The following is a 14,622-nucleotide window of genomic DNA, read 5'->3' as shown; positions in this document are numbered from 1 at the left end:
CGGTTCTTTCGTTGAGCTGGTACGGTGGAACATACATACACCCTAAAAATAGTATACTCCTTTTAGAGTATTCCTGTAAATATCTGAGTAATCCTGACCATTTCTATCAGTTAATTTTTGTTCTAGTTTGATTCCATCGTGATAATTTATATTGTACTAGCACATAACCCGTTTAAATTTCGAAAATCGGACAGTGGATTGCAGAGATATTACTCCATTGCAACTCCCAAAAAAGCACTTCAGGGGCACCCTGTTTGTTACAAGTTGATGGTGATTGGTCTAGCCTCGCACGAGTTACTCGCATCACCTCATTACTCTATCATAATACGCAGTCCCCACGGGAAACCCATTATTATTTTTTTTTTTAAATTTGTTTAATATTATTTTATTTTATTTAACGCATATTTAATTCTATTATTTTTGTAATATTATTCATTAGATTGATTCGAATCAATCAGTACAAACCCAGTTCACACAGTGATAGAGGCTCACAGTTCATTAATTGAATTCATTTAAGTTTGTGCTTCAACCTTCTAATCTCCACTGCTACATATTTATACGAGTATATACTGCATATTTACATATATATTTGTAGCCTTTTGCTTTCATTTTCTGTTTCGCCTCCGGAAACACCGCAAGGTACCGTATTTATTCGAGTACCCCGCACCTCGATTTTCCCGACCGAAAATCTAAAAAAAAAACGAGTATATACCGTATTTTAAAGTGCAACAGATATGATAAAAAAATACGTAAATACGAAAATATTCAGAAAGTAAAGCATTTAATTCTACATTTAAATTACAGTATTAATATTACATTAATAATTAATTACGTAAGTACTAGTTTAGTTCAGAATCAGTAGGCCAGTAAAACGAAAAGTAAGTATCATGTTAAAAAGGATCATTTCAGTACACTTTTTAATTTGGGATTTTATTTTTAATTAATCACTGTCACTGTCAATGTCTGTAGAAGAGTTACCGGTAGTTTCCACGTCGCTCTGCCAAAGGTGATCGTCTTCACTACCATCAAGTTCATTAGATATTCCGCATTTTTTAAAACTTTTCCTTACTAATTCCGTGGAAATACCTTCCCAAGCATCTTTTATCCAAACACAAATCCGGTTAAAATCTGGGCGTTTGATTCTTCCTGTAGGCATGAGAAAGAAATTTTCATCAGCCATCCATTTACTGTACAGTTGTTTTAGTGCAGATTTGAACGGTTTATTAATGCAGACATCTAGTGGTTGCAATAGAGATGTCAATCCGCCTGGAATTATTCCTTGGTCTGTCACACCCTTTTTTAAAATGTCTTTCACTTTATCAGTCGTATGCTCCCGATAACTATCCATTACAAGCATACCGGTATTTTTTATATTAAGTAAATGTCCTGATCGCTTTTGCCATACACACCTGATCCAATCTAAAATTAAGGTTTCGTCCATCCAACCTGATTTCTGTGCTCTGATAATAACTCCATTTACCTGTACGGTAGGAAGAGTTTTTCTTTTAAGAACAATGTATGGAGGTAATTTTGTTCCATCAGAAGTAATGCAAAGCATGACACTACACCTTTGTTTTTCATTACCACCAGTGCGAATCGTAACACTTTTTCACATTTTTTGTTTACGGTTTTGTCAAATGGCATTTCAAACTATACGGGGGTTTGATCAGCGTTTCCTGTTTGAGATAGCAAATAGCCTTTATCTTTTGTAAGATTTATTATGTATTTGTGAAAATGTAATACTTTTTGTTCATAAGCGTCTGGAAGTCGTGGAGAAATGGTCGTCTTTCGTCTTATTGACAAATCACTTCGTGCAAAAAATCGTGTTATCCATCCACGGCTAACTTTAAAATCAACCTTATTCAATGATTTAGCGATTTCACGACCACATGATTATCACATTTCTGTCGTGTCAGCATAACCGCATTTTCTTTTTTCCATAACAAAGTCATACAATTTTTTTCTATGTCTGTGAATTTTGGTTTTAAGCCACGAAAACCTCTTTTATTACCAGTGCCTTTCACCAGAAGTTGTTTCTTCTTACGCCAGTCTCGAATGCAGCTTTCATCTACGTCAAATTTTCCTGCCCCCGATTTCCAATTTTTCCAGCCTCTTCTATAACGCGAAGTTTTTCATTTACTGTAAGAGATCGTAGACGCTGTCCTTTTGTACTCATTTTAATGCCGTAATTAAAATAAATCACGGTATTAAACTTTACAAGATAGACTAAACAGATAAAATGCACATAACCGTCCCCATATACAAACAATACAATGACTATGGCGAATAGACAAGATGACGGTGGGTAACTGATACTGTAACTGTTGTGTCATTAGAACCGGATGCAGCCTATACAGAATGAATCATTTTTATAAAAATACCGTAACTTCGTTCCTATCGATAATATGAACAGGATGTTAATAATTAAGGATGTATTCTGTATAATCGGCAACCGGTATTGATAAACGAAAGCCTAATGTAACTATATTTATGTGATTGACTTTAGATACTTCTAAGAAAACGTTTACTTTATATAAATTATCCTGGCTAAAGTCTATGTTTCAAGTAAGCCCCGCACCATTATTTTTTTTCTCCATTTCCAACAAAAAAAGTGCGGGGTACTCGAATAAATACGGTATTACTTCAGAAGATGAATGAGGATGATATATATGAATGTAAATGAAATGCAGTCTTGTACAGTCTCACGTCGACCATTCCTGAGATGTGTGGTTATTGAAATCCAACCATCAAAGAACACCGGTATCCACAATCTAGTATTCAAAGTCGTATAAATGTAACTGCTTTTACTAGGATTGAACCTTAGAAATCTAGACTTCGAAATCAGCTGATTTGCGATGACGAGTTCAACACTAGACCTCGGTGTTCACGGTGGGTTATATACTCGTAATTATGTAGCCTATGACACTCCCGGTAATGTAAGGATTTAATTGTGAGTTCATACATCTAAATCGGTTCAGCCGTTGTTGTGCGGCTACAGTGGAACGAACACACATACATGTACCCTAAATACACTACACTCCTTTTTGTGCAGTCTTGTAAAGAAAGAAGACATTTACCGAAACAACAGGACTTATTGAAACTAATAGGCAATAAATAAGACACAAAGATTGAAATTATTTCCCCCTGGTAATTCTTTATTAAAAAGTACAAAAGCGTAAAAAATTCAAACGTATGGAATTAAATAGTGAAATGTTGCAAAAATTTAAGAAATTTCTTTTTTACGAGTATTTGAGTGTTGTACTTTTGTTTACATAAGAATATAGCCACTGATTATATTTTTAAATGATTCCCATCGTAATACATCCGTGTAACGGAATATTAATAAAAATAACGATTGACTGGTAAAGTAAAAAAAAAAATTAATCTTTAAAGATAAAGGCACTGTAACCTTCTGATGCTGATTAAATTTGTCCCTGCAAATCAAATATTGACTGGATGAAACAGTAAAAAAATGATAGAAACTTTTAGGAATGAGAGGGATCTGATGGAAAATAAATTACGAATTGAGTTAATTTTTACTGCAAGCCAATTATCTTATTATATTGCAAATGCTATCTTAGAAAGAAGATATGTTGCCTATAATAAGCGTGACAGATGTCTAGTAAATTAGTGTACACAATACAAATATAGTTACTGTGATTTTGATTTCGTTAAACCTTATCGTTATGACAAGCGAATCATTAATAAAACATTTTTAACAAATAACTATAGAAGGAATAATTATAGAACGACTACCAGTGAAATATAAACTAGATTTACTTAATTGGTTTTTTCTAGCTTTTCTCAATTTGTTAAATATTTTGTTGTCTAACCATTTTGTGGAATGCATATGCACAGTTTATAATAATTAATAGTTTTTGGCGAGTTTAAAGAGAAACACACTTAAAAGTATTATTTTATACACACACACACACAAATAAACACAAAATTTATTACTAAGAATTTAAAAATTTCGGACACAGCCTTCAAAAAGTTCAGAAATAAAAAAATATATATATGAAATTGGGCATCATTTTTCTCATGAATTACTTTCCTTTATTATTTGTATAATTATTACTTATTGTAATTATTATTTGCATCGTAAAATGTTTACTGTTTTATTATAAAAGCTGCATAATCTTCTTTCTTATTTTTTTGAATTTTTTTCTCCTTTCAATGGTCTGTTTTAAAAAGTAATGTTATACCTAATACCGGTAAGTATTTAAGTTTCATTTTAGCGTTTAATATTTTTTGTTGCACTTATAACACAAAAATAAATGAAATAACCACAGTCTACTCGGTTGAAATTGATTTCAATGTCGATTAAAAATATTTAATTTTCTTTCACTTTACTGTCGTGAACAAATAACAGTTTTCAAAAAATAATAGTTTTTTAAAAATTTCTATTAATTTATTTTCTCTCTTGATTCTTCAACGGAGAAAACTAATAACGATAAATAAAATATAATTATTTGAAAGCTAACTTAAATTCTAATTTATTATTTTAAACTCCAGTTTATTTTGTATTTAATTGAAAATCTCTCTAGAGGAAAAGAAAATACTACATTATTTTATTCATATTTGCTTCAGGTAAAAAGGCTTCATTATGAGATAAAGACAAGACCAGTAATGCAACAAAGAAGAGAAAATTATTGGCTTATATCAAAGGTGACACTGAATTTACGCTTAACTATTAATTTAATTGTTATAATAATAATAATGGAAATTATTTTAATGAATACTTTTTTATGATAATTTATTATATAATAACTGAGTAATTAAATGATTTATTTGCGTATTTACAAAAAATAATCAGTAAAAACAAGACAGTTGAAAAAAATTGTCTATTTTTATTTATTTACTAAAAAAAAAATATTATTTTTTATTTACGTAAGTTCACTCTTATAGTTTTTCATGCAATTAATAATCATGAATATTAATAACTAAATTTTCATCTAATACTATTTTTTTTTGATTTTGCAAAACATATATTGCTCAACAATCAAATTAGATTCCTTTGATTCAATACATATTTCTATTACCATAATTTCTGAATGTATGACATTAATTTTTTTTTACTAATCTATCCACAACAAAAGCTTACAAAAAGCTTGTACGTGAGAATATGAAAATTAAAATTTGTAGCGTATGAAAGAGCCTGACCGGGATTCGGGCTCAGGACGAATGAAAGGATGAAAGGCTGAGACGCTATCACTTCCTTTATATTACGTTTTTAAAAAAATATTACTGGAGAAGCAGATTTTCCGGATGAGTATAAAACAGAAAAATCGTATTGGAGTAATGCTTCCATTTTTTTCTGTTTTAATAGGAAATTGTAAATTTAAATTATTTTTTTTATTGTTTTAACAATTTATTTTTATTTTTGTCACAATCATTATAGGTAAGAAGAAGAATGCCATAAAATGTTATTAAAGCATCCAAAATAAATCAATTTTGAAAACGGCCACTTACAAATATAGGAAATTCAGATGATCCCAAAATCACGACTAAAATTTGTTTTATTAATTGAGTTAATATACAAGTCTTTATTACTGATTTTAAATTTTAGAAGTCATTTTTTCTGACGTATATATACATAATTTTTTTTTAAAGAGTAAAACCTTGACATTTTATCTATATGAAATCCTTCCAATCAATATTTATAAATTGGGATCCAATAGTGTTAAAATTTCCCCATTTTAAGAAGAGATAATGTAAGTGTTTTAATATTTTTTAACAAATGAACTGCTTCTATCCAGCTATTGGATTATTGGTGTGATCTAATGGCAAGGCAAATCTAGTGTGATCCCTAACTCGGGATTTCTGTTCCGTTGACTTACATAAAAGTTACTCACCATAATCCCGTATAAAGTAACAAAATACAATTCTATTCTAAAAATCACCCAAAATAAACACGATTTATTCTCTCAATAAGTATTGTTTTTCGTTTAATTAAATTTGGCTTCCAAATTCTAATTTTATCCTTTTTTAACAAGAAGAATTTTTTCTCATACATGATGTGAAACTAACAGCTTGAAAGAAATACAGTTTACTGCTTTACCGAGGAAATCAAAGATATTCATTTACTCTATAAAAAGAAACACAGTCAACGAATAATATAAATAAAAATAACACAAAAGGTTATAACTTAAAACATAATTAGTTGACATAATTAGTGATAGGGATGGGGTTTACTGCAGTACTAATTACAGTAATTAATATAAAGACGAAATTAATTGCTTTAGTGATTAGTGAAATTTAAAAGGTAATTACTTATATTTTTAAACTTAATTAATATACGCCATTCAATAGAGGGTTATATTTTTCTGCTGAGTCAAATATTATAGAAACTGAGAACTCTTGTACATATTTAAACATATCTCTGTGCATTTATCTTCAATATGTATGTTTATATATACATAGAGAGAGAGAGAGAGTAACAGGGAGAGATAAGTTCAGCACATACATTAAAATTACACAAAGGATAATTTAATTGAGTAGAAAAGATAAATTAAAATTAAATTTAAAAAATCTGCACGACGCAGATGGTTGGTAGAAATTCAATTCTACAGAAATTTATTTAAAAACTAGAATACTAATTACTACAAAAAAAAATTTTATTTGTAATTACTTAAAAATTCACTCAGAAAAATCATTTAGAAATAAATCTACTGGATAATGAAGCTCAGGAAGAAGATTAAAACAGAATTATCGCACCGATTCATAACGAATAACTTTGAGATGAATGACTGATTCATATATATTTTTAAAACTTTAACTCATTATTTGTTATATTTGAATGAGTTATCTGTTCAAGACCTTAGTTTAAAAAAAAAAGTACTTAGCGTTCCATTGTGGGCCTGATCCTAGATAAGTACAGGAAATAAATTTTAGTATAAATTACAGAATAAAGAAAATTATTTATTAATTTCAGCGTTTTAGTAAGATTCCTGTATTTTCAACACAAAAACTGTTAGTTATACCTAACTACTTATTTATTTAAATCAGCCCATTAATATCACTGTCTGATATGATTGATCAAAAAGATTAGCCCATGATCTACTGGATGATCTAGTAGTTAACTCATTGTCGCAAATCAGTTGTTTAACACCTGATTTTCGAAGTCGAAGGTTCTGAGGTTCAAATCCAAGTAAACGTTAGTTTCTTTTATACGGATCTGAATACTAGACAGTGAAAACTGGTGTACTTTGGTGGTTGGGATTCAATTAACCATACGTGTTACGAATGGTCAGCCTGAGTCTGTGCAAAACTACACCTCATTTACATGTCACAGATTTAATCCTAATTTAATTGAACCGTGAGGACGGATTGCTTGTACACTACTTGAACAGATTGCAACGTAAACATTAGGAATAAAAAATATATTTTTGTAATTAAGTAATTGTTGATGAAAAAATGTAGTTAAATATGATTTTCCAAAATATTGGAAAGGTAAATGTTTCATTCAAAAAAATAATAAGGGAAAATTATGGGTAAGTGAAGTACTGTAATGGGTTATGTAATGGGTAATACGTTATATGTAATGGGTTATGAAGAACGAGTATTTATTAATATAAAGAGGTGCGAAAGAAAATCATTATTAACGAGAAAAAAAAGAGGTAAATTTGGCAGAAATGTATCATATAATAAGCGAAAATTATCACTTGAAATTTTGGAAGAAGAACATTTTCTTCTTCCAAAATTTCAAGAAATTGGAAGACCTTAATGGTGGTATCACGGAACACTATTTTGAAACCGCAGATTGTTACAGCTCTTAAAAACTTAAAACAATACACTAAGAATAGGCTATATAGGGACTGGAATAAATATCGTTTAGGACAAACAGGACTGGTAGAATCCATAAGTCAGTATGCAGGATGTATGAGAATGGAGAAGAACCCACAGATTTGTACCAATCTTCAAAGGAAGGACAAAAAGAACATTAGTATTACACCATTGCTATTGCTACCGGTACAGTTCAACGTTTTAGAAAGAGACAGTCAAAACTGTATATTTTTGATTTTCTTAATAAAATAAAACTTTCAGTGAGAATCAGTATGGGTTTTGAAAGGATAGAAATTTTGAACTTGCACTACTGCTTTTTATATCGAATATAATAAATGTAAAAATACATCAAACAGTTAGATTGTTTTTAGATATTAGGAATGCTTTTGATCTAGTCGATCATAAAATATTGTTAAATGCATTATGGATAGCTGGTGTTAAATTAAGCTCGTTTTAAAATAATTGGTTTGAGTCTTAACTGGAATATAGGACTCAGCAAGTGAGAATATGCAACAAAGTTCTCAAAGGGTTGTAAATCGTAGAATACCGCAGAATTTTGTACTTGAGGCAATATATTGTTTATTATTTACATAAATGATCTATAAAATGAAATTTGCAAGGGTAGAATAACAAAGTCTGATGGTAACACAGCACTTAATTACGAAGCAAAGAATGTGAAAATAATATAAAATGACATCAAAGAAGAAATGATTAAAATTAAACGGTGTTTAACAAAGAACGAAATAACATTAATTCAACAAAATTAATTTTTTAATTAAAAGGCTCACCGAACTATTTAGAAAATATTAAATATCACTTATTGTTCATTACTTGAAAAGATTACAAGGTACACATTAGAAAAATAAGAATAATTGTTGGTATTCACTTAAAACACTTAGTTTTAAGTCAGCATTCTTTAAAATTTACCACATTATTTAATTTGCACTATAGTTCAAAGAATAATTTGCATTTTACTTTGACTAAACTACCCGTGTGTTGTTCTTTATAATAGTCTTGTAGATAAATATAATTTACGAGAAATATAATATTACAGATCACCAAAAAAAAAAATTACGAAATTTAGAAACTTCAGACGTAAAGATATGCTATTAATTCTATAATCTTGACAACATGTTTCTGGTGTTCATTTATTAAAGCAAGTATAAGGATAAGAACAAAAGATAAATTTAATTTATGACTCCTTTTTATTACAATAAATCAACATTCAGTCATACTTTATAAATATTTATAAAAAAATGTATATGAAACTAGATATTATTTATTTTTTCACGAAAGAAGTACTACATAACATAACTTCATTTCTAAAAGTTACTTGTTCCTTTTACAAGTAAGTTTCTAAAAGTAAAATCGAATTTTCTTTTATTCAAGAAAAATTTCTAATGGTTTGATTTTTGAACATACAAACATGGATTGTCCAACTTAATTATAAAAAGGAAATCCTTATTACCTTTTTTTAAGAAAGAATAATACCTTTTACAGTTTGAAACGAACGCCATGTTTCAATTCAATTTTCTTTTGTTAACAAAATATGGTGAAACTAATGAGATGGAGACCTTAAACTAAAGATTTGGAATTGTATTGTGACTATTGCATCCTATGAAAGGATAATTCCAGAAAAGATTTAACGACTAAGTAATAATTAGGGAAAAAAACAAATTGTGTTATGATTTTCTAAGTTATTTCAGTTACTACTCAAATAGCACGAATTTTCAAGATAACCAAATCCGAAGTAATTTACATATGATTACGCTCGAAAGTGTGTTAAAAGAGTTCAATTGCAAATTTTAATAAAGAAATCAGATAATAGTTTTTTTATGACAAACTGTTAATCTATTAAATTAAGTAAATCAAAGTTTTCGAAAAATTCCAATTTATTTTTCACAATTTTGTTTTTTAAACTATCTCCATCCCTAGGGTGGAAAATAAATTTTTTGATGAAGAAAACAATATTATACAAAAGATATCGAATAGCTCGTTATATTTTTATTAGAGATCTTTGAAAATTGTAAAGAACATAACAGAAAACAATGATTTCTTTCAACCAATTACTTTAAGAGGAGTAGCCAAGTAATTACAGCTGTAATTTCAATATGTAATGGAAACCAAGCTCCAATCGTTACAAGATTTGATCGGCGTATAATTAATAAAATTGAGAATAAATGTAAATCAGATTGTCATATTACGTTTGCGATGAAAAGTGACATCTAGACGGCATTTTCATTCCACACTGACCAAGTACAGTAGTACCTTGAGCTCCACCTTGAATGTCTTCTGACGAGGAATAACTACGTGAGAGAAAAAAGGAAATACTTAAACACGAATTATAAGAAGCTTTATTGATTGTTAGGCAGGAATTCACACTTGTCGCTGTCCAACAAACATTTAATACATCAGATGATTCTAAAAACAATTTGAAAAAGCTATGAAAAAAGCATGGAAAAAGCTATGGGATACAACGAGCAAGAGTAAGATTGATATTATACATCTTCATAATAAGTTGGCGAGATACATTGCAGAGGCACCGTTCGCACGGAACGAAGAAATTCACGACTATCTAGAAATACTCTATGTTCAAAAAGAAGTCAACCGGTTCAAATTATAAAGTCGGTTAGATAATCACGTGAACTTTCTAGTTGTTAATCTCTTAGAAAACAGCAGGATGTCTGGCGACTGAAATGTCTAAATGTGCTGGACTTGGGGCGAACTGAGTGACTTAAGCTGATTCAATACCACATACGTGATGAGCATCTTTCTATACCTTGATGAGGAGCCTAGTCTCTTTCCATTTATCTCTATCTGATTGTTATGTTGCTATTTATTTGTCTTTGTTTATTGTTTAATGATGTTCTACCTTTTTTTTTTCGTAAGACGTTTGTGAACGATTATACCTATGTGGTCTTATTCACTGCAAGTGTTTATGTATATATATATATATATATATATATATATATATATATATATATATATATATATATATACATATATATGTTTACAATACATATATATGCATTTATATCTTTCTTTATAAAGGTATTGAGGGTGATTGTTGGAAAATCCTCATTATGTGCTTTGTAATAGGATTTACTTTGGTTCCTTACTCAGTACCGATTGTAAAACAAATTGTGAGCCAAAAAAAGAAGAAATAGAAAAAGAAAATAAAACTTATAAAAAAAAATATTATTAATTTTAAAAATATATTAACGTAAATAGAAGTTTTAAAGCAAATTTATAAACTTTCAAGTTAGAAGAGGAGCAAGAAAGGAGGAATCTAAAAAAAAACACATATAAAGCTTACAGTTAAAGTTTTTTTTTTTTAAATTAGAAACGTTTATTTAATAATGATTTTTATACGTATATATATATATATTTATATATCTTTGATTAGTTCAATTTACTGATAACCTCTTTTTAGTTCAATAAGTAAACATAATAAGCATTGCATGCTAACAATACATCATGCGTGTTATAACAGCCTAAAATTATATATTTATTATTTTTTTAAGGAAATATTCTTCAGTAAAATATACATGTTATTGGACTACGAAGGTCAAATACTTTTCAGTGGCTTTCATTAATAGGTATCATTAAAATAGGGAAAGTTTAAAAAAAAAATTAAAAAGAAATCATTGGATATTGGTGAATGCATAATAACATTTATCTTTACATGTTACAAAAAACTGTTATTAGAAAATAATCCAAGCATAATGAATTTATAGAACTTACCACGCAAAAGGTCTTCATATAATTTCTATATAAACAACATAAGTACTACACACGGTTATATGAAATTTATATTAATTTATAAACCAAATTTCACTTTAATAAAATAATTAATTGTGTTCACCAAAACTAATATTGTTATATTTAGATTTTGAAACGGTCACGTGAACGATTACAGAATTCACGTTCAGACAGTAGTTAGTAGTTACAAAACGTGCCAAGTAAGGCGCTTCCTAGTAAATAAAAGATCTCATGCGTACAAAAATGTACAGGCAACATGAATCGGTTAAAAACAAAGTAAAACATAAAAATAATTGGAAAACTGCATAAAACTGGTTATCTAAAAAATTAAACTTACAGTATAATAAAATAATCGTAAATCGTTCGAGTATAACTAGTTAACGAAGTGTAACAAAATTATTCTTATGTTTAAAATATTAGTTTATCTTCAATAACATTCAATTACATAATTACTATTATATTTTAGCTGCTAATTATGCTTAACAATTACGACGGGTACAGGATGTACATACTTAAATTTATATTTTGTATAATATTTTTAAAGATATTATAAGCCGATCAAGGATTTAACCCATCGAGTTGGTCAAGTAGTAAACTCATCGTCGTAAATCAGGCTGATTTCGAAATCGAGATTTCACAGGTTCAAATCCTAATAAAGGTAGTTGCTTTATTCGTAGTTGACAGATTGTGGATACCGGTGTTCCTTGATGGTTGGGTTTCAATTAATTACACGTATCAGGAATGATCAGCCTGAGTTTGTTGAAGAATATACGTTTACCGGTATAGTTACATTACACTAATAAGTCGATAGCAATAAAACAGATCGGCATAATTTCAGTCATTTGCTAAAGCATTATTTTCTATTTACCTATGATTAAAATAAAAAGGTGTAAGAAATAACAAACTGATTTTAAACATACAATTACGAAAATAATGACTAAAGGTTTCTAGTTCTTAATTTGAAAATATGAAATGTTACACAAATTTCTTGAATTCCTTCTATTTTTAGGAGTAGAAGAACATTCCCCTATGATAAAGATTAAACTTTTATCATCCTGACACTACCGCGCTTAAAGAAAAATAAAAGAAAATTTGTAATTTTCAAATTATAAATTTATTATTTTGTTCAAATTTGTTTTTGTAATTAATAGATTCAAAAAATTAATGTTACTCCTAATATTAGCAGTGGGGTGTGTTTAAAAAAAAATCAAATGACATTTCAAGCGTACTTTTATCAGTATGGCTTGATTTTCAAGTAGAAGCTTGTTGATTTCTCAAGTGTAATTTTCTTTCGAAAAAATGCAATGGTTTGCTTCTATGATCAGAATGTTTAGTTTCCAAGTGATGAATTAATTTTTATGACTTCATGCTTTCATCGGAGAGAACTTGAAAGCAAACAACGTACTGTGGCTTTCCATGATCCAACGATTAAAACCGTACTTTAAATAACTGTCACTATACAATCTTGTGTTTTTACCAATCGATTCGCTCGATGTAGATGGCTCACTTAAGTTTTTCACAAATTTATCTCTTTTGCATAAGAATCTAATTGAAAAAAAAAAAAAAACAGTTACACCATTTAACCTTAACTAAAAAACCGAAACCTCAATTATTATTATTATTTTCAATGAAACTACGCTTTTAGAAAATTAAATAAAGGCACCAGACGCACGCTATGCATACGAAACTAAACTGGAATCTCTTTTGCCTCTTTTATACTACTGAGAACACAAGTTCAAACGTATCATACGCATGATCGAACATGACGCTCTTACAGTGAATACTATGCAAGCAGACTAAATTAAAGAAGCATGCGCACAATTAGTTTGAACCTGAAACTGCTCATTTTTGTACCCGTCATACATGAATGTTCATACCCGTCGCTATCAACGCAGTAAATAGTTTTAACTAGGTTTCATTGGATAGTGACTGGGAAGTCGCGAAATATTCATTATATATATTTTTCACTTTTTGGGAATCATGGTGCTAGAAAGATTGAGAATCACTGTTCTATATTAAATACTTTACAATCATGACAATAAAAAAAAGATAATTATGATTTGTTCAAGGTATTCTCCTTAAAAAAAATCAAAATTTAATGAAAAGAAAGATTTAAATATAAAAGGAAATTATATACAAGTACCTATAATTTTTAGATAATTCTCTCTTTTTATTAGAGTCGGTTAAATGCTTTCAGTTTTATGATGGTAACAGAATTTTTGAAATTTACACCAAAGAGATAAGAACAAAAGATAAGTAACGTCAAGCTGATAGCAAAACTAAACACACAGAATAACTTATAAAATAAAATCAGGCAGTTCATTTAAGAAAATAACGGAAAAAAATTTTGCCAATTTTCTTTTAGTTAAAAAAATAATAACATACAATATTATTACAAATTAACAACTTTTTTGAATCTATAATATTCCATTGCAATTGGCCAAAATAATCGACAAAATTATTATCAAAAATATTATTTACCGGCAAAATGTTAAGTTATTGTTTCAATTTAATTTTTTCTGTAAATAGTTATTATACGGCTAACATATAATTTACTTATATATTTATATATATAATTTGAAGAGAAAGTTTAAAAATCAGCATTACAATTTCGCACTAAGTCGTTAAATTAGTAGTATAAATTTTGTTGTATTTCTCCAAACAATCTTGTTGATGAAACCACAGATGTTAGATATTTTAAAAATAAATTACAAATACTTTCAAAAAAGTTGGAGAAGCACACAAAAGTTACAATTTACAATTACAATTCTTCATTCTAAGTATCACTACTATTTTGAAAATTTTTTAATTAGATTTCTCAAAACTGTTTCTTACCATGATTATAATAATTATTAAATAATTAAAAAATAAAACATCTACCTATGATAATGTTACGTTAGCAATTGTTATCTTTTAACAATTGTTAACCGTTTAAGTACACTTAATGTTGTTTTATAATTAACGTAAGAGTATCACAGGTAGTTGTTTTATTTTTTTAATTATTAGGTCTATTATTGTGAAAAAATTATTTCTTAATTTGATATTAGTTTACAATACTGGAATTAACAAGAAATA

At 28.5% G+C, this 14,622-nt stretch overlaps 1 protein-coding gene across 4 annotated transcripts in view; it reads right to left on the bottom strand.

Moving 5' to 3' along the window:
- The window catches only part of LOC142322160 (uncharacterized), a 528,320-nt gene that overhangs the window by 337,322 nt on the left and 176,376 nt on the right, over positions 1-14,622 (bottom strand). The gene's annotated exons all lie outside the window — the stretch shown is intronic.

The sequence above is a fragment of the Lycorma delicatula genome, chromosome 3 (genome assembly GCF_047948215.1).
Source record: "Lycorma delicatula isolate Av1 chromosome 3, ASM4794821v1, whole genome shotgun sequence".
Lineage (NCBI taxonomy): Eukaryota > Metazoa > Arthropoda > Insecta > Hemiptera > Fulgoridae > Lycorma > Lycorma delicatula.
Note: the sequence above shows the minus strand (reverse complement) of the source record. Positions and strands in the feature narration are given on the sequence as shown.